The sequence below is a fragment of the Aptenodytes patagonicus genome, chromosome W (genome assembly GCF_965638725.1).
Source record: "Aptenodytes patagonicus chromosome W, bAptPat1.pri.cur, whole genome shotgun sequence".
Taxonomy (NCBI): domain Eukaryota; kingdom Metazoa; phylum Chordata; class Aves; order Sphenisciformes; family Spheniscidae; genus Aptenodytes; species Aptenodytes patagonicus.
The window spans coordinates 30,972,400-30,999,125 of record NC_134981.1 but is presented as its reverse complement, the minus strand read 5'-3'; the positions used below and the strand labels follow the sequence as shown (position 1 = coordinate 30,999,125).

Sequence of the window (26,726 nt, the reverse complement as noted above, 5' to 3'; positions counted from 1 at the left end):
AGCAATAACTTTTCATTGTAGTAATTTGTAAAACTGTAGCAAGAATTAACTTATGTTTGTAACATGCTCTGAACATACAACATGTATGAACACCTAACAGCACTATGCAAATACTTTCATGTTACGCCTATGTTGTGGAAATATTTTTTCAAATGGATGAATAAATGTTGTGGGGAGGATTTTTCTGTTTCTTTCTTCCCTATAATTCCTTTTAATTATTTATTTTTCAGATAATGGAGGACAGACTTTGGCAGGTGGGAATAAGTGGCCACTGAGAGGAAGAAAATGGACCCTCTGGGAAGGAGGAGTGAGAGGAGTAGGCTTTGTTGCAAGTACTTTACTGAAACAAAAAGGTGTAGAAAGTCATGAACTTATCCATATCTCTGGCTGCCAACGCTGGTGCACCTTGCTGGAGGACATACCAATGGCACTAAGCCTTTGGATGGCTTTGATGTTTGGAAAGCTATCAGGTTACTTGCATGTCAAATTACCGACTCAGAATTCTGGTATGAGATGAATTTAATCAGCCCAGAGAACAGAGCTGGAACTGGGGGGGGGGGGGTGTTATTACATGTTCCTTTCCCTAAATAAAGGGAAGATGTAAGTTCCATTAACTTTGCTATCCATGAGAGAATTATCCAGGTTGCAGATTAATCCTGGTCACAGATGCCAAACCTCCATACAGTGTTAGCTTGGTATGTTGAGTTTATCAGTGTGGACACAGCAATGCACAAACATGGTATACTTTTTCAAGAACCCTCCATGATCCAGAAGTATGTTAACTGATATTGCACAGCATGGAGTACAAGTTAGTAAATTTTATGGACCCAGCCCTGCTCTCTACAGAGCCCAATTGGGTGTCTCTGCAGTATGCTTCTGAAATTGGACATGTGGGAAATCTATGCAGACATTAGCTGAGCATGGATTCCACTTTGATTCAGTGGGGTTTGTTAGCTCAGTACAGGACCTGTGAGGCTGGCTCTAAGTGTAACCATTTGAATTGTTCCATATCATGCTGTCCAGTGTCTCAGAAAGCCTGTGAGGTTGAGTACAAAAGTAGACCTGACTTGGTTCCTGAGAGTTTGTGATGTGCCTGATTTAAGCAAGCTGGAGCACTCAGGAGCACAGTGTAGAAATGCTTAGATGGCTGTAAAGAAGAGGCAGCTTAGCTCCGGTTTGGTTGGCAATGAAACCAAGCTAATGAATTTTACTGGGCTCTATCTGACACTGTGCACTTCTCATGCTGTCTGGATTAACTGGGATATATCCCAAACCCCATTAGTTCAGATAATGGAGAGTCTTCTGTGCATTAAAAGAAAAATGAGTTAAATTCCATACATTTTTACTCTGGAGAAGAATAATAAAAATGGTATCACAAATGCTGGATACTGGACTTGGGGCTCTGGGCACGTCTGAATATGTGCTTATTACTAGTGTGTAAGTAGAAGAGAATGTAAAAGAATAAATGAAATAGGCATTAACTGGTAAAGGTGATTTTTCACTGGAACAAACTATCAAAAGAAACTCTGGTGTTGCCCCTTTGTGATATCTTCAATCAAGACATATTCACAGTCCTTCATCTTTCAAAGCTTTTCTTTTATTCTAATGTTCTTTTATTCTACTAAAATGGATTAAAGAGTCTTTAAAACCTGAGTTTCTGCAGAATTTTAAACTTCTGTGACCAACCCTTAGTTTAAATTGCATGGTGACATTGGTTTTGATTTCTTTGTTTCTTCCTCTTCTGTGCTGCATGTAATATATTCATTGATGGGGCTAAATTCTATTGTCTATGTTCTTAGAAGTTATTTTATTTTAATTGGTCTTTGAATATAGTTTTAAATCACATAAGAATCATTTAGGATGGGAAATTTAATACTGCTAAAGCAGAATAAAAGGACTAGAAATTCTACATCCTACATGCTGTTTGTCTGAGAACTAGTGTTTTGTTTCTTTTGATAATCTTTGTTCTGTTTTTATAGCAGTCAGCCAATATTATGGATTATTCCGTGTAAGGGTATTTTACTTCTTTGTATATTACGTGTGTTATAACCTTTTGTCCCCTTCTCAGGGTTCCCACCCCAGCTTGCAGGAGAAATGTAGCTATTTATGTAGCAATCGCTGAATTTTCTGCAATTTTCTACATAGTGCATTACGATAAACACTGATTTCGTGCGTCTTAGCATCCTAGACTCTGAATTACAGGAGTTAATCAGTTCCTAAACAAGCATGAGCAGGAATGTTTGGGTCAGGATTTGAGATGAGAAACTGAGTGTTAGAGCAGGCAGAATCGAACCCATCTACCTGTCCCTGGTTAGCCCTATTTAGACCCTGAAGTGAAGTTAAAAAAAATAAATTAAAACATAACATGTCTTGAGTTCAGAATTTTGTTTGTACCTTTAGTAGAATTACCTGTTTTGAAACTGCCTAGCTTGATTTCTTAGTGCTGTCTCTGTTTCTGAGGAGCTATGGGGTAGTTTTCTTTTTCTGTACTAGCTGGAGTTTACAGAGAGCTCATGGCCTTGTGCCCAGGTATACTATATGGCTCTGTTCCAAGTGGAAGAAGATAAGGATGTGTATAATTGAGGCCAGGGATCATTAACCGCCAGGAAGGAATGGAGACCCCTGTCTAGCCAGAGACAGTAAAATGTTTTACATGCCGATGTTACTGTGGGAAAACTTCGCATCAGCAAGATCCTGGGGTACTCCTAAATCATAGACTAACTTTTCTTCCAGCTACCAGCAGAATTCCTGTCTACTTCAGGTTCAGTTTCAACCAGATATTCTTTGTCATGGACTGATCTTCTCAGATCAGGTTACTTTAGTGGGAAAATTGTATGTGGGGAAGGATAGGTACAGCTGTGCATCCCCTGCACACTCCTGGCACTTGAATCTTATCTCTTCATGGAGGGACTGAATGTCATGTTTACTAGCACTGCTAGGGAATAGGTGACCTCTGATATTTTTAGTTGTGCCAACCGGAGTGCCTCTGTCCAGAGGGGAAAAAGTCAGTTTTTGTGAATTGTTAGGCTGCTGTTTGGCTGACCTTGCAGCCAAAATGTCAAATTTCACATGATTTTCCCATGTAATCAGGAGAAATGAGTGTACTGAACTTCATGATCATAACTCAAAAGGTCACTTGAATATTGGATAGCAAACAACAAAGGCACAGTGCCCTTTTAGTGACATCTGACTCAGTCTGACACTCTCACTCACCAAAAGGTGTGTGTCTAAGAAGTCTGCCCAGCAGCCAGGCACCGGGGCAGGAGTTTTCAAGCCATCCATCTGGCAGCCAGGCACTACGATGCTTGTGACCAGATGTTAGGTCCAGGATCTGTTGCAATGGTGCAGAGGTCAAGGGACGCCAGCTATGAAGTCCTTGTCACATCTTCTGTGTTCTTCTTAGGTTGGTGACCATGCACAGGTTTTGGTTATGCCTTTTTGTACCCTTTTGGTGCTGCTTCTTTATCCTGTCTCACCTCTGTGAGCCACCAGGTGCCATCTTTCTCTCCAGATGTCCATGTCCTGTGAAACAGGCATAGATGTGTTGGGATCTTGCTGACCTGCTAATCTGGATGTCGTTAACACAGGCCATTATGAGAGCCATTTCCCTGCTTTGTGTTCGTGCTGTTGTCTCCACACGCAGATATTCCCAGTCTTTCTCCATTCATACCAATCTTGGCCTTTCTGTTACAGTCCTCTACAGTAAAAGATAGTAGGTGTCCTGCTTTCGGCAGGGATAGAGTTAATTTCCTTCCTAGTAGCTGGTACAGTGCTGTGTTTTGGATTTAGGATGAGAACAATGTTGATAACACACAGATGTTTTAGTTGTTGCTAAGTAGTGCTTACACTAGTCAAGGACTTTTCAGCTTCCCATGCTCTACCGACTGAGAAGGCTGGAGGTGCACAAGAAGCTGGGAGGGGGGCACAGCCAGGACAGCTGACCCAAACTGGCCAAAGGGATATTCCATACCATGTGACGTCATGCTCAGCACATAAACTGGGGGAAAGCTGGCTGGGGGGGCTGCTGCTCGGGGACTGGCTGGGCATCGGTCAGCGGGTGGTGAGCAGTTGCATCGTGCATCGCTTGCTTTGTGTATTCTTTTTATTATTATTATTATTATTATTATTATTACTACTACTACTACTATTACTGTTTTACTTTATTTTATTTCAATTATTAAACTGTTATCTGAACCCACGAGTTTTCTCACTTTTACTCTTCCAATTCTTTCCCCCATCCCACTGGGGCGGGGGGAGTGAGCAAGTGGCTGTGTGGTGCTCAGTTGCCAGCTGGGGTTAAACCACAACAGTAGGCCACCAAAAAAGCTTTTCCATCCAAAATTTTGTTGCAGCATATCTTTAGACCAGTAGTTCTTAAACTTTATTTTCCTCCAGGTACCTTTGGAATTAGATTTAAATCTCCCTTTAATGTCCCCAACTTCTTTTTGAAAATGACTTAGGATAGTATCACTGTACCAACATGTTTTTGGATATCAGTCAGAGCATTCCATAATTCCCAGGGGGGCACCTACCTGGGGTTCCTCATGCCACTTCAGCTTGCCACCACTGGTCTCAGCTTTTCTCCCACTCAGCCCCTGATGCCCTCCTGTTCCCACCAGCGATAGAGTAGGGTGCTACAGTATGGGCAATGTCCTTTCATTGTAACTCTCCTCTCTAAAACTTGACATTTCAATCTCAGGTATTGTATTGGGTATGGCTGGGATGGAGTTAACTTTCCCCATAGCAGCCCTCTGACCCAAGCTGACCAAAGAGATATTCCATACCATGTGATGTCATGCTCTGCAATAAAAGATAAGAGAAAGGAGGTGGGGGCATTCATTATTAAGACATTTGTCTTCCGAAGCAACCGCTACACGTACTGAGGCCCTACTTCCCTGGAAGGAGCTGGACATTGCCTGCTGATGGGAAGTAGAGAATAATTTTTTGTTTCCTTCCTTTGCTTCCATGCGCGGCCTTTGCTTTTCTTTATTAAACTGCCTTTATCTTGAACCACGAGTTTTTCATCTTATTTTCTTCACCCTGTCCTGCTGAGGAGGGGGAGTGATAGAGCAGCTTGGTGGGCACCTGGCAGCCAGCCAAGGTCAACCCACCACAGGTATAAACCTCCTACATAAATCATAGTAGGTTGCACTTTTATAATACCTTAGATTATCATGAGTAACACTACAATATAGTGGAACCTCTAAAACCATGTACATATTAGAAATTATATCTAAAAATTCAGTATAATATCACGAATATATTTTACAAAAATAGGAATTTAGAATACCAAGAACAATTAATAGAAAACAATACTAAAATGCAACTAGTCAAGGAATCTAAACTGTACTGCATGTTTCCAAGCAAATATCTCAAGAAACACTTGCATTTCTAAGAAACATCGGTTCTCCAGATGCTTGCTACTCTATTGAAATAGAGACATGAGGCAAAATAATTTTCCTTATGTAGAAATTTGCCCTGGTTGATACATTGTTTTTATATATTTTGGTTTTCAGTACTGAATATCTATTATGCCTGTACTCAGAAAAAGGATTTTGTTTTGCATTAATAGGAAAATGAAAAACCAAAAGATAAAGCACATGAAGCAGTATGACAGGCACTGAGAGATTCAGGATAAAATACAGTCAAAATAGCTAATATTTCTTCAAAGCTTGTTACCAAGTGTAGGCTTTCAAGTTTTATTCACACATTTTGCAAGGCAAGTTACAGTTTTATATTTTTGTAACGTTGGAAATATCACAATTGAATGGATGAAGTAAATGAAGCAAGATCAACTTGAATTCTTATATACCAAATGGTTACATTAATTTGAGGAACTAAATAGCTGTTTGGAAAAATTCTCATTGTTGTGATATAAATTAATGCTGAAGAAAGAGCAATCTAAAGCTGAGAGCAATGTTTATTTCCAGCATAACTGAAATATAATTATTTTAGGAAAGCATGTACAGATATGACCCAGAGAAATACAATATATGGCAAGGTTTTGCAAATGCTTTTGCTGAGTGACACTGACAATGTTTTTGTGCAAGATAAACATATTTACCCTGAAAAACCTTGGATTCCTTTCCAAGGACACCTTCTGCCTATTTAACACTACCACCAACAACAAAAGTGAAAGATTGCATGTAGATGTTTGTTCAAGTTCACTAAGGAGTAATAGATCTTTCTGTATGTTTTAAACACTTTTTTTTGCAAAGCAGATGATAGTGATGTGCTCAGCATAAATTAGCTGATTCTCATACCAACTCTGAAGTTACTCCATATGTTTCCATCAAGATGTTCTTACATAGAGGATTTTTTTGGAAAACAATACCTTTTAACTGCTTAATTAAATATTCAGTCGACATGGTAGAATAATTACCAGAGAAAAGAAAAAGTTCCTTATTTTTAGGGGGAGGACCAATATATTAGAATATTGGAGTCTAAAAATAAATATTCTAAAATTAGAGAATTGTACGATATGGTTACACTGGAAGCTACTAAAATACAAAGGCAAGATGCCCTAGAGAATCTTCATGCTTTCTTATTTTAGCTCCATTGTCTAGAATATATTCCTGATGCAAAAAAAACCTTGGCAGGACATCTGCCAAGGTGGATCTGTTGTTGAAGCTGTGTCTTTTGAGGGGACTAAAGTCAGCATGGAGCTCCATAAATGGGAAGGAGGACAGAGTTTCAGCACAGGGGAAGGAAACTCTGCTACAAGTGTAAATTCTCTTCTTCTTGTCCCCAGGACTATGTTTCTGTCTTCCTGATGTCCTTTTCTATCAGCTGTCCGCTTTCTTCAACATACAATGCCATCTTCTTTTCTCTGACTATTGTTTTGTGAATAATATATGCTGGTTATAAATATCCATTTTGTGTGCAACAGAATTACTAAAATAACACCAATAACACACAAGCAGTTCAGTACCAGTTAATAGTGCTACAGAGCTTAATGCAGTAATGCCATAGGCTTCAGTGAGTATATCTCATGATTATATGTAAATTGCATTTCCAAGTTACTAATATCAATATTCTGTCCCCCCAAAAAATGGATTCAATAAAAATTATGACTGCAGCATGAAAAACTTGAATTAATGCAGGTGTAATCTTTATATTTTGTGTTCTACCTGCTGTGCAATAACATTCATAGCTGTCCTGGTTTCGGCAGGGATAGAGTTAATTTCCTTCCTAGTAGCTGGTACAGTGCTGTGTTTTGGATTTAGTATGAGAATAATGTTGATAACACACCGATGTTTTAGTTGTTGCTGAGCAGTGCTTACACTAAGTCAAGGACTTTTCAGCTTCTTATGCTCTACCGACTGAGAAGGCTGGAGGTGCACAAGAAGCTGGGAGGGGGCACAGCTAGGACAGCTGACCCAAACTGGCCAAAGGGATATTCCATACCATATGACGTAATGCTGAACAAAACACTGGGGAGGTTGGCTGGGGGGGCGTGGCCGCTGCTCGGGGACTGGCTGGGCATTGGTCAGCGGGTGGTGAGCAATTGCATTGTGCATCACTTGTTTTGTATATTCTTTTATCATTATTATTATTTTCCCTTCCTTTTCTGTCCTATTAAATTGTCTTTATCTCAACCCACGAGTTTTACCTTTTTTCCGATTCTCTCCCCCATCCCACTGGAGGGCAGTGAGCGAACGGCTGTGTGGTGTTTATCTGCCTGCCTGGTTAAACCACAACAATAGCCATGTTTAGTGTACAGTATCCACCCTACAGATTAAAAGCCATAAAAGGAAATTACCTTTAATGATATGATAGCATTACTAGTCTGCTCAAACAGCATAAATATCCTCAGTTCTGACTTTCTTGGGCCTAACCTGATAGTGTATGAATATTGGATGTATGAACAGGAGAAACACGTAGGAGTAAGTTACTTTTTTCTTCTTTATTTGACACTGGTGGAAGATACTAGACTACTTAGCATAATTCTGGTGTTTGCTTTCTTTTAAAAGGATACTGAAAAATGTAGATACAGCTCAGAAACTGCAAAATAATAATATCTTCCCAATAAGTTACTGTATAATCACTCACATACTATAAATTCACATCCTGATTTAACTTGCACTAACTGGTTCATGTTACTATGACCTATGAACGGATGGCAAAAGGCACATTTGATCACAGCTGTAAATGGAGCATCTAGAGGCAGTAAAAGTCTATTAAATCTAAGATAAATTTTGGTTAAATAAGGCCAGACACTCCTAAGTTAAGAGTGTGACCAGTAAAGACATTAGGGGAGGAAAAAAAAGTTAACCTTTCATACACATTTTGGGAAAAACATTTTTATGGCAGTTTTTATACACTGAATTACTAACCCTGTAGGTTAATTATTGTACTTCCTCTGTATTAATTGCAAGGCTGTATTATCTGAATACATTTAATCTTTCATCTGATCCTCCTTGTTAATTTTGTACTTATTCAAAATGTGTAGCATCCAGAAATATTTTTAGAAATTGAATAGAGCAATATTAATTTTAATTAGTTGTTATTGAAACTTTAAAATTATGTGTAAATATTGTTTAATTATACATTTTATATATTAAAATAACAGCCATTTCTGAGGTTTCCACTAAGTTTTATATTACCTGATTTTTATTTTTTATTCTTAATGTGAAGTGGTTTAGGGGCCTTGGTTGATTTTTTTTGAGTCTTACAATGAAACTCCCTAACAAAAACAAACAAAAAAACATTTAAGTTATTTGGAAGTTTCTAAAAAGATGTGTTTAGGTTCACTGTCAAATAATAAAATATTGTTGTGTCATGATGTAGCCAAGATTCTTTCTAATTATGACTTCGTACTCACACTGCCCTTTATAAGGAGGAAATTTCTTTTACTCAGTTTTTTAGGACTGGGATTTATTTAACTCAGAAAATTTATGGGTAAGTTAGGAAGCTCATTCCACACCATCCCTGTGTAGTCAATAGTTAGAGAAAGAGGGATGATTTTTTCACAAGAAGGTTCAGGGTATCTAAATAATCCTTGTGACCTCAATTACAAATCGAAGGCGGGGGTTTTTGAGGGATAGCCAATGCCTTTAGTGTTTTTTGAGGCACCCAGCCAAAATGCTTTCAGCGCTCTAGAGTGATGAGTCTTGTAAAGGTATGCAGAGAGCATAGCAAGTCTAGCATGCCAGCTTACGCTGCTAAATTTGATTTTTAAAGTTGATTATTGTGAAACCCTGCTTTGGTGGGGCCAATTCTGTACTCTGTAAACTTGTGAATACCAGTAAACACCAGTGAAGTCAGGGAAGACTGATAGGGGCAAAAGGTGTTGCTACTGGGCTGAAAAAGAGCATTCAGATTAAAGTCGATAACAATTAGTTTATGGATATGAGCTCATTCTGTAGTAGGATGACAAAAAACCAAAATAAAACATGCAGAATCCTAATGAGCTGTAGAAGGAAATTAACATTTCCTTTTAAAATCTCTCCTAGTGAAGGAAGACCTTCCCCCAGAGTGGAACTGCTTCATAACATAGACCCCATGTTTGTGGATGACTTCCCATGTGAGTATGCTACTGATTGTTCAAGACTTATTAAGCATACAGTTTATCTTCCTAACACTCCTTGTTTTCCTTAAGTATTTCCTTCTAGGTGAAACAAAATAGAGTATGATGCCTTCTGCTTTTAAGTAAATAGTTTAGCTTTAAAATACAGAAACATCATCCCCCAGGTGCTGTAAGTACTTACTGAATCATGACCAACACACGCTTCCTATTTCACAGAGCTCTGAAGCTCTGTTGGGTAATGAATAAAGAACTTTGGGACATGGAATTGTTGAGGAGCAGCCATGTGTCTGAGGTGCACAGGGAAGCACACTGCCAAAAAACCACATCAAACCCTGTCTTCAGTGCTCCAGGTTGGCAGGTACCTCCTAATGAACTGCTCACCCTAGCATATCTTGATACATCTATATATGACCTTGCAAATGGAAAACCTGAGTTTGTGAGAAGCTAAGAAGTTCCAAGCCTCATGATTGCTTTTGTTCCATAATCACATGGGTTGGATCTTTAATGCCATAATCACATAAATTGGAGTTTAAGTTTACCAATTCTATAGCTCTTTAAACACTGTCTGTTTTATGATTCAATGTTATTAGTTTGCTAAGGACTACAAACTTTTCAAGCAGAGATTTTTTCATGCAGAACATTGGAACAGGTCCTTTACAGTCTTTTTATAGCATTTCTGTATTTCATTAAATGAAGAAGTAAATCCAGGCAGAGGAAAAGTAGTACAGTAGGGACAGTGATCTGTTGCCTGCAAGATAGATACAAGTTGTGCTGTAGTAACTGGATGGAAAGGGGTAAGGTGGCCTTCTGCAATGCACATCTGGCTCTGTGATGCTTTTCTCAGAAGGAGCAACATTGTCCCTATCTAGTGTTGGCTGGACAGCACTGCCTGCAGATAATTCCTACATACTGACGGAATTAAGGTGCAGCTACTCCAATTTCCCTTCAAAGAATGCTCAATGAGTCGTAGCATTCCTGTACAATGTTATGCCCTGATGTGGTATTTTCGGGCATACTTTAGAGACCAACTTTTCCTTGTGGGAACTGCCATGACTGAGCTCAGCTGAGGTGTTTGAATAGACAACTTCCTGGTTTAAATAGAAGTGAGACGAGTGGAGGAAGTTTTCAGGAGCCTAAGCTCAGGAAATACTTCCCCGGATTGTTTCCATGATGCCATACTCTGATGATACTTCACTGTACGCTACATATAGTGTGTCCTTACTTTTTGTGTGCGTTGCATGAGATGTGGGCAGGTGTCGTGGTTTAATTTCAGTCGGCAACTAAGCACCACGCAGCCGCTCGCTCACTCCCCCCACCCCCGGTGGGATGGGGGAGAGAATTGGAAGAGCACAAGTTAGAAAAACTCGTGGGTTGAGATAAAAACAGTTTAATAATTGAAATAAAATGATAATAATAATATGATAATAATAATAATACACAAAGCAAGTGATGCACAGTACAATTGCTCACCACCCGCCGACCGATGCCCAGCCAGTCCCCGAGCAGCTGCCCCCCCCGGCCAGCTTTCCCCAGTTTATGTACTGCGCATGATGTCACATGGTATGGAATGTCCCTTTGGCCAGTTTGGCTGTGCCCCCTCCCAGCTTCTTGTGCACCTCCAGCCTTCTCAGTCGGTAGAACATGGGAAGCTGAAAAGTCCTTGGCTAGTGTAAGCATTACCTAGCAACAACTAAAACATCGGTGCGTTATCAACTTTGTTCTCATCCTAAATCCAAAACACTGTACCAGCTACTAGAAAGGAAATTAACTCTATCCCTGCCGAAACCAGGACAGCAGGGAGTGGGGCAGGTGGGTAGAAGCTGTAGTAAATGGAACATTTATTCTGGATGAGATGTGACTTTTAAGCATCGTGAACAGAGGGAGGGGTATACGTACTTGTAAATTTATAATGTTTTAATGTACCTTTCAAAACTGGAGTAATTAAAAACAAAAAACTTTTTACCTGCGTGTCCTTATGCATCATATAGGGTTTCCCTGTCTCTTCTCAGCAAAGGCCTATAACTTTGACAAGTTACTCTGTGCCACCTGTTTCACTTTCTCCCTTAATAGCACTTTTGGTCAGGAACAGGTAGAGCTGACCTCCAAATTAGTATATGTTACGTTTTTCCTAATTTTGATTTTATGATACCGTTCTTAAAGGATTTGAGAGTAAGTAATTGTATTTCTGATAGGTTTGACAAGATATATCACTGTTATACATGACAAAATATACATAAAACTCTACTTTTTCAGATCACTGTTCTTTTAATTAACATACTGTTTCTAATGCAACAGAGCATATTAATTTATAGTCCAGTGTTGGGGACAAGAATCCAGCTTTCTTTGTACTTCATCTATTGTCATAATGTGCTCAATTTCTTATAAGTTAACTGGAAGTTGGAATGGTTTTGTGCTTTGCAAGATGAGTCATTCTATTATTTATGATTCTGTTTTTCACCCGGATAGTGAAATTATGCTTTGTCATATAAGGATTAAAATTTCTATTTAGCAATCTGAGTTATTAGGAGTAACTGTATATGTATGTAACTCAGATGATTTCTTCTTAACATGTCTGTTTTTCATTTGTACAAATTGAGTAATAAGTTTAGAATCAAGATCCAGATAAATTATATTGGTGTCTCTATTATGGATAGATTAGGGAGACACAAAGCTTGGAATATATAGGTACTTTCATATTTTCAGCAATCATGGCTCTCTTCGTGGTTTTTTTTTTTTTAAAGTATTTTAAAATAAACTGCCCATACAATCTTCCTATCACCAAGGTGATAAAATGTGTGCCACTCTGGAGTCTTGCTCTTTCCTTGACTGTTTATTGTTTCCTTATCCTAACTGTTTTGAGATCAGAGTATTCTTTTGCCTACGGTGCTAAAATATATGCATGTATGTTTTGCTTGGTTCTTTCTCACCTCCTGTGTAGTCTTTGGCCTTCTTTATGCCCGTCTTGCCCTTGTCCTAGTCCACTTAAAAAATCACTTCACCTAAATCATCTTATGTCAGATGAAGCATTCATATCATACTAATACTTTCTTTTTTGTAGAAATTGAAATAGAAAGTAAAATAATAACTGGAAGATACAGATTAGCTAAACCTTTGGGTTTGCAGAGTACTGTGGAAGAGCAAAGAGGAAATTAAATCTCAAGATACTATTAAACATAACCAAAAAAACTTTCAGGATGTTGCAGATAATCAGGAGAGTTCTGATCATATTATTAAGGAAGACACTGTACTGTTATAGTTGTGCACACATAGGGCATTAAGTTATTGTACTTGCACTCAGTGCCCGTTCAGTGCTTCTGAACTTGAGTGCTTTTGTATATAATGTATATATTCTTTCAGCATATATTATTTTTATTTAATGGGTGCGTTTATCTTCATCGCTGTTTGAATAAACTGATAGTATATATTCTTAGTAGCATGAATGATGGGATGTCTCATGTAATTCATTGATTTTTGACTGAAATAGGAAAACTGAGCTTTGTTCTGTTCAGATTTTTTACACCAAAATAAGCATTCCTTCAGGGAAGAATTTGTGCAAAAGAAGTAATTTAGTGTCAACTCAACTGTTACAGCCAAGTATTTAACAGAATGTTAAGTTAAAGATTGGAAATACTATCTTGATTACAGAGCTAACTAAATCTTTGCTGCTGTGGTCTGTTAGAACTGACCTTAACCTGTGTGTTTACCACTCATGGGGTAACATCATACAACTTTTCAAGTTCTTAGACTGGGCGCTAGCTTCTAACATCTGGCCATCAGCTAGGGTTAGTCCAGCAGATCTGATGAATCTACTGATCAGCATCTACTTACTTTTTTTCAGGAGCTCATGTCCGGTGGTGAATACAATAGACCTACAGTAGTCTTGTGTCAAAGTATTGTACTTCTATTGTTAATACTAAACAGCATAAGAGGGAAAACACTGTAAACTAGTTTGTCTGCAGTTCCGTTTTACAAAAAAATGCTGACAGGTCTTATTTCACAGACTCTTTCAAGTAATCGCCTTCTCTCTCTCAGAGGGCAGACTTTCTTCATTCAAATACAAACCTTTGCAGTGGTCTGAAACATATTGCAGTGTTTTAGACTGTAATTCCTCATTTGTCATCTTCAGTGCTAAAAAGGAGTTCCCGTCCCTGACTGCAGACTTTGCCTGCAGGGTCCCTCTGACCTGTGGCAGCCCAGTGGAATGGTCGGGGTTAAAAATAATCTTTTCTCTCGATGAACTGATCTGCTTTGCAATGTGGACCTACAACAATTGTGGTGGTGTAACAGAGAAGGTGGTGGAGTGACAAACTGGGGTGGGACATACAAAAACTAGGAAGGGGAGGGGGGTGGGTTGTGGTCTTTGTAGCAAAGCCAGTCTGGTGGTGAGCTATTGCCAAGATGGCCAGCCTGTCCTCTCTTTTTCTCCCATTCTTTCTTCCTTCCCTTGAGTTGGATCTGGAAATCACATGGCGACAAGATGAGTCTTCTGCCAGATCAGCCTTCATACTATCCTAGGTGGCGGGGGAAAAAGAGGAGGAAAGGTTTCTACCACATCAGCCAGCTGGATCAACTTGCCCTGTAGCTGTATGACTGGGAGCAGAGAGGAGTGTGTGGCTGGTGGCAGATGGAGGGACTGGACGCAAGACCCAGCAGCTAGATCTGCTCAGGACACTGGGGAACCTCAGCCAGAAGCAGTAGTTTCATGGAGTTTGAGCTAGTGTAGGTTGCTGCTGCCTACCAAAGAGGAAATCCTGCCTCCCACAGCTGCTCACCACCACTCCCCTCTCTCTTGGGTCACCAAACCCACTCACAGTGTTGTGGTTTAACCTCAGTCGGCAAATGAGTACCACATAGCCGCTCACTCACTCCTCCCCCCACACCCAGTGGGATGGGGGAGAGAATTGGAAGAGCACAAGTGAGAAAAACTCGTGGGTTGAGATAAAAACAGTTTAATAATTGAAATAAAATAATAATATCAACAATAATAATAATAATAATAATAATAATAATACACAAAGCAAGTGATGCACAGTACAATTGCTCACCACCCACCGACCGATGCCCAGCCAGTCCCCAAGCAGTGGCCCCCCCGGCCAGCTTTCCCCAGTTTATGTACTGAGCATGACGTCACATGGTATGGAATGTTTCTTTGGCCAGTTTGGCTGTGCCCCCGTCCCAGCTTCTTGTACGCCTCCAGCCTTCTCAGTCAGTAGAGCATGGGAAGCTGAAAAGTCCTTGACTAGTGTAAGCATTACCTAGCAACAACTAAAACATCGGTGCCTTATCAACTTTGTTCTCATCCTAAATCCAAAACACAGCATTGTACCAGCTACTAGGAAGGAAATTAACTCTATCCCTGCCGAAACCAGGACAATATCCACCCCTTATTCTATACCATCTACGTCATGCTCAAGTCTCATATTTTCCAGTACATTTCCATTAATCACCACCCCTTTTCCTGGGGGTTTTTTTTTGTGTATATATATACACACAGAGATATAATTCCCTTAGTCTATGGGCCGTCCCTCTAAAATGTTCAGTGAGTTCATTTAGTCCATGACTTTGGGCTCCATCTGTCGTAATAATCTTTCAGGGCAGGAAAGATGGAGATGGTATGTGGTGGTGGATTGTTTCATGTTGAAGTCAGTTCTGGTACCATCATCACTGTGCTTTGCTTGGTTTCACTGAAGTTATTCTTCATTAGTCTGGGTGATTCTTATTGTAATATCATTAGTATGGCATATAATATTATGTAGCAGTTAACATCACATAATTCAGATCATTGGCTATTCTCACCCAAAATCAAATCCCCTTGAGGTACACATCGGACTTCCCCATCCTTCTGCATCACCCACCAAGTGCACCCAGGTCCTTGAGCAAAAGCAATCCCACGGATGGGTTTGCCTTTGCCCGAGGCAGGAATAACCCAGACTGTCTTCCCCAGCATATTTTTTATGTGCACTACAGGGACTTTATTCCCTTCTACAGTACGTAAAAGTTCTGACTGGGCAGGGCCTGCTCGATTGGCAGATCCCCGAGTGTTGACTAACCAGGTGGCCTTTGCTAAATGCGTATCCCAATGTTTGAACGTCCCGCCACCCATTGCTCTCAGTGTAGTCTTTAACAGTCCATTGTATCGTTCAATTTTCCCAGAGGCTGGTGCATGATAGGGGATGTGATACACCCACTCAATGTCATGCTCTTTGGCCCAGGTGTCTATGAGGCTGTTTCGGAAATGAGTCCCGTTGTCTGACTCAATTCTTTCTGGGGTGCCATGTCGCCATAGGACTTGCTTTTCAAGGCCCAGGATAGTGTTCCGGGCAGTGGCATGGGGCACGGGATATGTTTCCAGCCATCCGGTGGTTGCCTCCACCATTGTAAGCACGTGGCGCTTGCCTTGGCGGGTTTGTGGGAGTGTGATATAATCGATCTGCCAGGCCTCCCCATATTGATATTTCAGCCATCGTCCTCCATACCAGAGGGGCTTTAACTGCTTGGCTTGCTTGATTGCAGCGCATGTTTCACATTCATGGATAACCTGCGCAATAGTGTCCATGGTCAAGTCCACCCCTCGATCACGAGCCCATCTGTATGTTGCATCTCTTCCTTGGTGGCCTGAGGTGTCATGGGCCCACCGAGCTAGAAATAATTCACGCTTATGTTGCCAGTCCAGATCCACCTGAGCCACTTCAATCTTAGCAGCCTGATCCACCTGCTGGTTGTTTTGATGTTCTTCAGTGGCCCGACTCTTGGGTACGTGAGCACCTACGTGACGGACTTTTACAACCAGGTTCTCCACCCGGGCAGCAATATCTTGCCACAATGCGGCAGCCCAGATGGGTTTGCCTCTGCGCTGCCAGTTGCTCTGCTTCCATTGCTGCAACCACCCCCACAGGGCATTTGCCACCATCCATGAGTCAGTAGAGAGATAGAGCACTGGCCACATTTCTCGGTCAGCAATGTCTAAAGCCAGCTGGATGGCCTTTACTTCTGCAAATTGGCTCGATTCACCTTCTCCTTCAGCAGTTTCTACAACTTGTTGTGTTGGAGGTGGAAACCTGCTGTGTGGAGTGCGAAGTTTCCCCACAAGACGACAGGACCCATCAGTGAACAGGGCATATTGCTTCTCATTTTCTGGTAGTTCATTATACATTGCGGCCTCTTCAGCACGCGTCACCTCCTCCTCTGGCAATATTCCAAAATCTTTGCCCTCTGGCCAATCCATGATCACTTCCAGGATTCCTGGGCGACTGGGGTTTCCTATTCGAGCTCGTTGTGTCATCAGTGCGACCCACTTCCTCCACGTAGCATCAGTTGCATGATGTGTACATGGGATCCTCCCTCTGAACATCCAGCCCAGCACCGGCAGTCGGGGTGCCAGGAGGAGCTGTGCTTCAGTGCCGATCACTTCCGAAGCAGCTCGAACCCCTTCATATGCTGCCAATATCTCTTTTTCAGTTGGAGTATAGCCAACCTCATATCCTCTGTATCCCCGACTACAAAACCCTAGGGGTCCACCTCGAGTCTCCCCTGGTGCTTTCTGCCAGAGGCTCCAGGTCGGGCCATTCTCCCCGGCTGCGGTGTAGAGCACATATTTTACATCTTGCCCTGCCCGGACTGGCCCCAGGGCTACTGTGTGAACTATCTCCCGTTTAATTTGTTCAAAAGCTTGTCGTTGCTCAGGGCCCCATTTGAAATCGTTCTTCTTTCGGATCACTTGATAGAGAGGGCTTACGGTCAGACTGTAATTTGGAATATGCATTCTCCAAAAACCCACGACGCCTAAGAAAGCTTGTGTTTCCTTTTTGCTAGTTGGTGGAGACATGGCTGTTATTTTGTTGATCACATCCATTGGGATCTGACGATGTCCATCTTGCCATTTTATTCCTAAAAACTGGATCTCCTGTGCCTTGACCTTACTTTGTTTTATGGCAAAACCAGCAATTTTCCTGGAAGAACCCCTTTTTATGATTGTTTTTCCTTGCAATTCACGTACCCGTGCCCCTAGGGCTGAGGTAGGTTTTACATCCCACTTCCTCATGTCCTCTCCGTGGTCACACAGGTAAAACCATAGGGTGCCCTGTGGTGTGTACCCTTTATATTCTCTCTCTTGAGCAAAAGAACGCTGACTCCTAATAGCCGAGATACTGGTCCGTACAGGTGAGGAGTAGGACCTATCCTCTCTGAGTTGCTGGATCTCCCGGGACAGTTTTCCACAGCCAAGACGAGGGAGGAAGAGAGACTTTCCTCATATTGCCAGAGTTGGCCATCCAATTCATCCACTGTTTGTTCCTCTCCATCTTTCCAGGTCATCACTGCCAATGAATTGGCATATGACGATGGTGAGCTCCTTATAAACTTCCGCCACATGGGTCATGTGCACTTGACTTCATCTGGATCTTTGGATAGTTGTTCATTGCTCAGGTCATCATAAATCACCTCCAGCACAGCTAATTCTCTCAGAAACTGGATACCCTTCTCCATGGTGGTCCGCTTGCCTGGGCGACATATGACATCTTCCTTAAAGGGATACCTTTCCTTCACGCTTGACAAGAGTCGCCTCCAAAGGCTGAGGATACGTGTCCCTTTTCCAATCGCTTTGTCAATGCCCCCTTCCCTGGAAAGGGATCCCAGCTGCTTGGCTTCTTTACCCTCTAATTCTAGGCTACTGGCTCCATTATCCCAGCATCCGAGCAGCCAGGTGATAATATGCTCGCCTGGACGACAGCTGAAATCTTTTCGTATATCTCGCAGCTCACTCAGGGATAGAGATCGGGTGGTCACTGCCTCGTTTATGAGTTCTTCCTCTTCTTCCTCCCCGAGCAGCGGCCAGCCCTCCTCCTGCTGTTCTCGTGATGGCCCTTCTCCAGGGTAGTCTGTCTTGTACACTTCTTCCTCTGGCTCCCTTTTAGAAGAAGCTTCTTCCTCCCTTACTAAACGAGCTGACTTCTGCTTCCAAGATTTCTTCTTGTGTACAGGGGCGACTGATACCGGCACAGCTTGGCTTTTTGGTTCAGCCACAGGGCGTGTCGCCGGGGTCTGAGTGGCCGCAGGGCCTGTTGCCAGAGTCTGAGTGGCCGCATTGCATGTCACCGGGGTCGGAGTGGTCGCAGGGCCTGTTGCCGGGGTCTGAGTGGCCACAGGGCGTGTCACTGGGGTCGGAGTGGCCGCAGGGCGTGTCGCCTGGGTTTGAGTGGCCGCAGTGCGTGTTGTTTTATCGTCAGGTCCAGAGACCTTCTCTTCCCTTTGAGGGTACTGAATAGTGTTGAACAGGGCTCGGTAGGCATGGGCCAGGCCCCAGCACGTTGCAATGAGCTGCATCTCTCTGGAGTTGCCAGGGTGACAGCATACTTTGTCCAAATATTCTACTAACTTTTCAGGATTCTGCACTTGCTCAGGGGTGAAGTTCCAAAACACTGGGGTTGCCCATTGGCCTAGGTACTTGCCCATCTTGTCCCACACACCCTGCCACTCATAACTATTCAGCCTTGGGGCAGATCTCTGGATGATATTCTTAAATTGCTTACCAACTTTAGACAAAACCGAAACAATATTCCCAAGAAGTACCAATAGAAGTATCTTAACTACCCAAGGCTGTTCAAAATACTGAAAAATTACTGTAATGAAGGAGGAAACATCATAGAAGAAGGTAGTGACACTGCCATTCTGTATTTCCTCCATAAAAAAACTCTCAGAAAAGTTACTGTAATTGCTAGTTGTCTCCACGAAGTGGTATCCGTAGTACACTACTGGCTTCATTGCGAAATTCAGATACCAAATTAAGCCCAAGGTCAATGTTTTAAAAATAAACCTCCCAAGTGGAATATCACCAATCACTGCAGACCACAGCAAACTGCAAAACCCAACACCAATCTTTAACATGTACAGCAGGAAAAAGAGCGCGATGCAGATTAGACAAATCAATATCGAGAACAGAGCAACTAACATTGTGACCCACAACTGTTAACAGATATAAATTCCTTAATACACTCCGGTTAATCTGTTATTATCTCAAACCCTTCGAGCCCCACATTGTGCACCCAAAAGGACTGTCATGGTTTAACCTCAGTCGGCAACTGAGTACCACGCAGCCGCTCGCTCGCTCCTCCCCCCCCACCCCCCGGTGGGATGGTGGAGAGAATTGGAAGAGTAGAAGTGAGAAAAACTCGTGGGTTGAGATAAAAACAGTTTAATAATTGAAATAAAATGATAATAATAATAATAACAATAATAATAATACACAAAACAAGTGATGCACAGTACAATTGTTCACCACCCGCTGACCGATGCCCAGCCAGTCCCCGAGCAGCGGCCCCCCCAGCCAGCTTTCCCCAGTTTATGTACTAAGCATGACGTCACATGGTATGGAATATCCCTTTGGCCAGTTTGGCTGTGCCCCCTCCCAGCTTCTTGTGCACCTCCAGCCTTCTCATTTGGTAGAGCATGGGAAACTGAAAAGTCCTTGGCTAGTGTAAGCACTACCTAGCAACAACTAAAACATCGGTGCCTTATCAACTTTGTTCTCATCCTAAATCCAAAACACAGCACTGTACCAGCTACTAGGAAGGAAATTAACGCTATCCCAGACGAAACCAGGCCACATAGCGAGGTTATGAACCAGATCAGGATATTGGTTCAGATTTTAATAACCATTTTTCTTTTTTCTTGGGGTGTATCTTGGATATATAGCCAAGTGCTCATTTTGGCACAAAGGGAGGGACTGGAAGGAATTTCGGGGGACAGGTGAGACTGATTCTGTTGGTGGCTCTGAAATTAAATCCTGAGGTTTCCGTTTCATAATACAGGATGAAGTGATCCAGGAGGTTTCTGCTGGGGATGTACTTCACTTCCTCCCTTCCCCATTCCCAACTACACACTCCTGATGCTTAGTTTGCATCCATTCTGGCACTTGTTGGATACCTCCATGGACTGATTCAGCTTGCTAACCTGGGGTGGGTTTTCCTCTGTCAGGTAGGTTGAATCTGCTCATTGGAGGTCCCGATGGATGCCAGAGCCAGCGCAAGGTGGGGGCGAAGAGGGCTGTGCGGTTGCAAGTGGGGAGGCAGAGAGAGAGCTAATCCTCCTAGCACTGGCTGGCTGCTAGTGGAGCCAGAGCCCCAGGGGGAAGAGGTGGGGGGCCGCACCTTCTGGTTGGACCTTGCTGCTCTAAACCAGTCTAAACCAGAGCTCTGTAGATGGAGCTGGACCCAGGCTCCTCAAAGCTGGTTGCTCCTTTCCCTCCTTGCTAAAAGCCATTGTTTTTGTCTGTCTTTCTGGTTGTTTCTTCATCACCCTGTTGATTTTTTTTTCAGAAGTGATGAATACATGTCTCAGTCACTGGGTCTCAGTGTAGATTTGTAATTTATTAGAGAGTTTGCCATTACATAAAAGCACGATATTGCTATAAAAGATCTACTGTCTTCCAGGTTTGTGTCTGAAACAGTCACATTTTCTGTTAGTTTTAAGAGTTTGGTAGTAAATTAAGAAAATTAAAACCAGAAAGCTAGAATTATGTTGAAACAGTGTATCATTTTCTCTGTAATGTATAGGTTAAGAAAGCTCAAAATGCGTAAAGTAACTTAAAAGTTGCATAAATCAAAAATCTGACTTACATGCGTTGGAAGGAAAAAACAAAATTGTTTTGCCCCATTTTTGTTACTTTGTCTTTTAAAAAAAAAAAGCCAAGTTGTTGATGATTTGACAGCTGTACAGGTAGTCAGCTCTTCCATTGTGAAAGATCTGCTTTCTTTTAGATAGCCTTATGGCATTTCATCAAGTTTTGGTGATTCAGCTGAATTAAAAATCAACTGGATTTAAGTCTAAATTCCCCAAACTGCTAAACCAAACATATTTATGACCACATAGTCATTGCTAGATGGCCTGTCTTGAAGCAGTATTGAAACTTTATATCCCACAGAAGGCAATTTTTTTTTGAGAATCAGGACTAAATGACATGGTGAAAGAAAATGTACCCTTTAATTCAGAATTGTTAATCAGAATCTGTCAGTACACTGTATTATTTTTTTAATCTGACTTGCTAAATTTATTAATGAATTTGGTGAATTTTACAAAATCTTGTAGACTACATGTGTAGAATCTCTTCAAAAAGAATTTTAATTTCTTTAAATTAGAAAGATGTATTAAAAATAAATATGTTGTTGGGTGGGGCTGTTTTAGGCTGAAAAATCTTTTACCTTCATTTAGAAATTCCAGACTTAACCATAAACTAAAATTTCAAAGGCATAATAAAATTGTAGGCTACTAACTGCAGTCAATTTATTTTGAAGTTATCTATTCATAGAGGCAGACATCCAAGACAGAGAACTTGTAAAAACATTTTGTGATTTTTCTCCAAACTTTTATTTGCCTTGAACAAAATTAATCAAACTTTACATTGCTCTCCTTGATATTTGAAAAAAGGCATTACCTCATATATTGCGCTATTAATTGCCAAAATAAATGATTGCTTATAAGGGGCTAGATTTGCTCTGTGCAGAATGAACATATGATATATTACAATAGAGAAACCATTTCATTTCTGGGACTGATGTATCATTCATGGGCATTAAAATTGCATTTTAATGGCTACAGCAATATATATTATATCCATACATATACCAAAATCATTCATCTTGATTAAGTAATACACACTCTAGACTCCTTTAGGCCCCATTTATTACTTATTGTGCCCAGGTGAAAGATGATTCCTGAGACTTTGCAGGCCAGAAGTTATTTCTTTCCCAATTTTATTACTGATGATCTAGCTGGTTTAGAATTATTAAAAAAAAAAAAAAGTGAAAAAACAATCCCTGGTAATGGAGCTTTTCAGTAGCAGCAGCAGATGTAGTGAATGGATGAGTGTGCTTTGTGGGCTTCGAATGGGATAAATATACTCTATGTCTATGCCAGGCTAAGACCCGGAATCCACTCTCTGAGAATCAAAATGTGTAGAAAAGTGACTAGTATAGTTAGCTGACTAAGTTTATGTAGTGACAGCTGGAATGGGAGAATGGTCAAGAATGGGGAAAAAGACAGATATGTTCTTTGCTTCTCTGAATTTCCATTTCTCTGCAAAATTAAACATACTGCATGCTGGCCATCTGGAATCTGTCATCTTTTCATTACAAGTAAATCATAAATTGCAATGACCCCCTGTAAGTTTATAAGGCAGGAGTTGCCAACGTGTGACCCTGGAGCCGCACGTAGCCCTCAACCACTTCACATGGTGCTTTCATGCTGGTCTGGCAGTTTTGGGCAGAGCTCAGATCCACTCCCTAATGGGAGGCCACAGTTCCAGCCAGCTCTGCTGCCATTCAGATCAGAGAGATGTAGTGTTTTTCCTTTGGCTGTCGGCTGTATGAAGTTTCTGTGGTGTAGCTCTTGCTGTCGGGAAGTTTGGCCTGTGGTTGTATGTTGCCTTGGCTCTTAGCCCTCCTGCATCTCAATGTGAACCATCCATCACTATAGTATTCAATACTAAGTATATGGCAATTGCACTTTTGGTGAGTCTCATAAATACTAATCCCCATGTTTCCTTTGGGATGTAGATTATCCCTTTTAGAATTTAGAAATGTTAAGTCACTTGATAAAGTGGCTAATGCCAGTATTATGACTGGAATTCAGAAATCCCTTGGTACTGCTTCTTTTTTATACATCGTTATATCCTATACCTATTTGAACATAACACTAACATTTTATATTTTTATGCAGGTCTTGACATAAATGTTAGATTACATTTTTTTCAAATGAAATATCTCTGAGCAGGAAATCTGTAAAATTTTAATTGTGCACAGGATGTTAGAGTCAGGTTATATAGCGTTCAGTTCTCTTTACCTTGAACACTGCTATCTTATAGTGACACAAGTGGGGTTTGGGTGTTTCACATATAAGTCCATCTCAGCGTGACCTTTGATGTCTTCAGTAATTCATAAATGCTATTCCATTCAGTTTAAATCTGTTTCCTGGAAAAAATAAGATTTTGAAAAAATATTTTTTTCTTATTTTTCCAGGAAAAGTGAAAGTCAAGCATTTCTTTTTGCTATCTCTCATTTTGCAATGTTTGACCTTGTAGGCTGTATTAATAAGTTTGCTCTTATTTAGAATAACTTTAATTTTTTTTAGTGTGTAATTGTTTAAGGATGTAATAATCTGGATAAATCATAGAATCATAGAATCATTAAGGTTGGAAAAGACCTCTAAGATCATCAAGTCCAACCATTGACCCAACACCACCATGTCCACTAAACCATGTCCCTAAGCGCCTCATCTACACGTCTTTTAAATACGTCCAGGGATGGGGACTCAACCACTTCCCTGGGCAGCCTGTTCCAATGTTTAACCACTCTTTCAGTAAAGAAATTTTTCCTAATATCCAACCTAAACCTCCCCTGGCACAACTTGAGGCCATTTCCTCTCATCCTATCACTTGTTACTTGGGAGAAGAGACCGACACCCACCTTGCTACAACCTCCTTTCAGGTAGTTGTAGAGAGCGATGAGGTCTCCCCTGAGCCTCCTTTTCTCCAGGCTAAACAACCCCAGTTCCCTCAGCCACTCCTCATAAGACTTGTTCTCCAGACCCCTCACCAGCCTCGTTGCCCTTCTCTGGACACGCTCCAGCACCTCGACGTCCTTCTTGTAGTGAGGGGCCCAAAACTGAACACAGTATTCGAGGGGCGGCCTCACCAGTGCCGAGTACAGGGGCACGATCACTTCCCTAGTCCTGCTGGCCACACTATTTCTGATACAGGCCAGGATGCCATTGGCCTTCTTGGCCGCCTGGGCACACTGCCGGTGGCCCAGTGTGCCCAGTGCCCACAATGCTTCGCCCTGTTGATGTTCAGGGATTTTTGCTGCCATTAGTAGTTCTGGATTTTACTCAATTGTTTGTGTGGTGTGTTTTTTTTTAAAGATATAATCTGTTTTAAAATTCAAGACGAAGAATACTTTGCAACAAGAACAAGAATATTTTTATATGCTTACTGTTGTTGAAATTAAGTTTAGAAGAGCATGCGTTTTGAAAGGTAAGAGACTGAGCATGATATTCTAGTATAAATCTTTCCTTTGGAATCAAATGTTACTATGAGAAAACTGAAATTAGAAGGGATAATAGTGGAGTTTGGATCTGTATGTTCACAATGTTCAACTAAGTGAATTAAGATAGGTGAGCTTCACTGGGTTTGTCTATGGCACAGCCCTATGCCTTGTCAACATGACGATAGGAAGTTATAGTGTCTCAGGCCTCATCTGTTTCTTCAAGATCAGTATTCTATTAATTCTTCCAAGGTTAAAGTCACGGCTATTCCTCAAACGTTTTTATTTAATAAAGTAACAGAAAGACTTGGAGTTTTGTAGAAAACTCATTATTGCCATAAAGCAGCAAAAGGTCACAAAATGTCTTTCCTCAGTGAAGTAGCCAAACACCTTATTTCTTCAGTAATTCATTGTCACAGTATAGGTTGGAAGATCCCTTGACATTTCCAGAGTTTCTTTGTTGAGGTGAAATAATTGTTCCATACATCACAGCTCAAAAAAGAGAGATCAGTTAAAAGTATATATATGCAAAGGCCTTGATAGCCCACAGAGCCATCTGCATTTCAAAGTGACTATGGCAGACTTGTCCTTCCTTCTGACACATTTTCATGGACTCTCATAAGCAGTCTGTTAATTAAGGCATCACACCTACAAACACATGTGCAACTTTAAAAATGTACCTTACGAGTGAGGATGGGCAAAGACAAAGGTTATACAGATGTAACTGAAATGGAAAAATCATCACTTTCGAAGGGCTATTGACTATTGAGCTATCATTTAGAAACACTTTAGAATATTTCATTTATTTTATTTATTATAAGCATGAAGGAAAAACTGTTGACTTTAAAAAACTGAGAAGAAAAGCAAAAATGAATTGACTTTATCTGTGTGAGGAGGTAAAAGTGTTCTTGTAGATGGAACAAAGTGCATCATGTGACTTTGAGCCTTTTCAAAAAATATGCAACATTTTCTCTCCAGTAGGGAGAAGAGTTATCTGTGTTCTGTAGTACAGACCATCAGTAACAACAGCTGTCCAAAACACTGCGGTAGGCTTAGAAATAACCGTGAAGAACTTATTCTACTCTTATATTGATGGTATGTGTTTGGTATCGTGAAGAGGGAAAATGCTACTTAATTAGACAGTGCTATTCAAAGTTACCTTGTAACTTTTAACTTTGATTTCTATGAGATTTTTTGGCTTTGGTGCTTTATAAGAAGGCAGAAGTCTTAGAAGCACTAAATAACCTACTGATTATAGGTTTGTTAACGTACAAAAACCAATGTCTATGCAAAAACAGTTTGTTCACAAACAAGATACCCTTATATATACTTTCCTTAAAATGGTCTAAATAATCTGCTTGGGCTCAGAGTGTTGTTCATTTATTAAAGACAGACACTGGAACTTTTATATTTAACTTTTCCCATAATAGAAGAATTTTTTTGTTTTCTGTATTTCCCTGTAGATTTTCTCTCAGAAAGACTAAATTTGCAATGGATGTAAAACAGCTACAAATGTAATAGAGCAAGTGTTGATCGATACTTTAAAAAATATATATTTTCTGAGATATGCAGTAAGCTCTAAATTTTGGCTTTATTGTGGATGATGGTGACTGTGCGTGTTATGATAAGTATCCATAACATTTTTTTCTGTTTCCTGCCATTTTCTCCTGCCTATTACTCCATCTCTTCCCATTTCTCCATCTCTTCCCAAAATTCCAGTCATGGAAGTAGGAATTTCATATTCAGTTAATTCAGAGAAAATACAGTGAAGTTACTTCAAATCATGTATCATGGCATTATCTATTCTAATCAGGAAGCTTTAAAAATTTCCTGCATTTTGTGGAAGATATTTCTAATTTCATTTTGACAGTTCATTGACTGAGGTTTGCTGAAGTTCAGCAGTTATCAATAAAGACCTTAAGACAATTTGCAGAGGACCAAAACGATCCTGGTGAGATCAGCACTTTTCACTGTGACTGATTAAACCTCAATTGACTGTCTTGTGTGCACTGGATCCCAGAGTTGAATCGGTTGCAGGAGGAACATGTGTTGCATTTATGCTAAGATAACAATATGCACTTTGCCAGAGCAATAAGGAGAATTTCTTAAAACTCCTCCTGGAGTATGCTTTGTCTTGTGCATTTCTTAGTGAAAACTAAGCAACA

At 40.8% G+C, this 26,726-nt stretch overlaps 1 pseudogene; it reads left to right on the top strand.

Annotated features, from left to right (window-relative positions):
• The window catches only part of LOC143171955 (arylsulfatase B-like), a 96,888-nt pseudogene that overhangs the window by 37,516 nt on the left and 32,646 nt on the right, over positions 1–26,726 (top strand).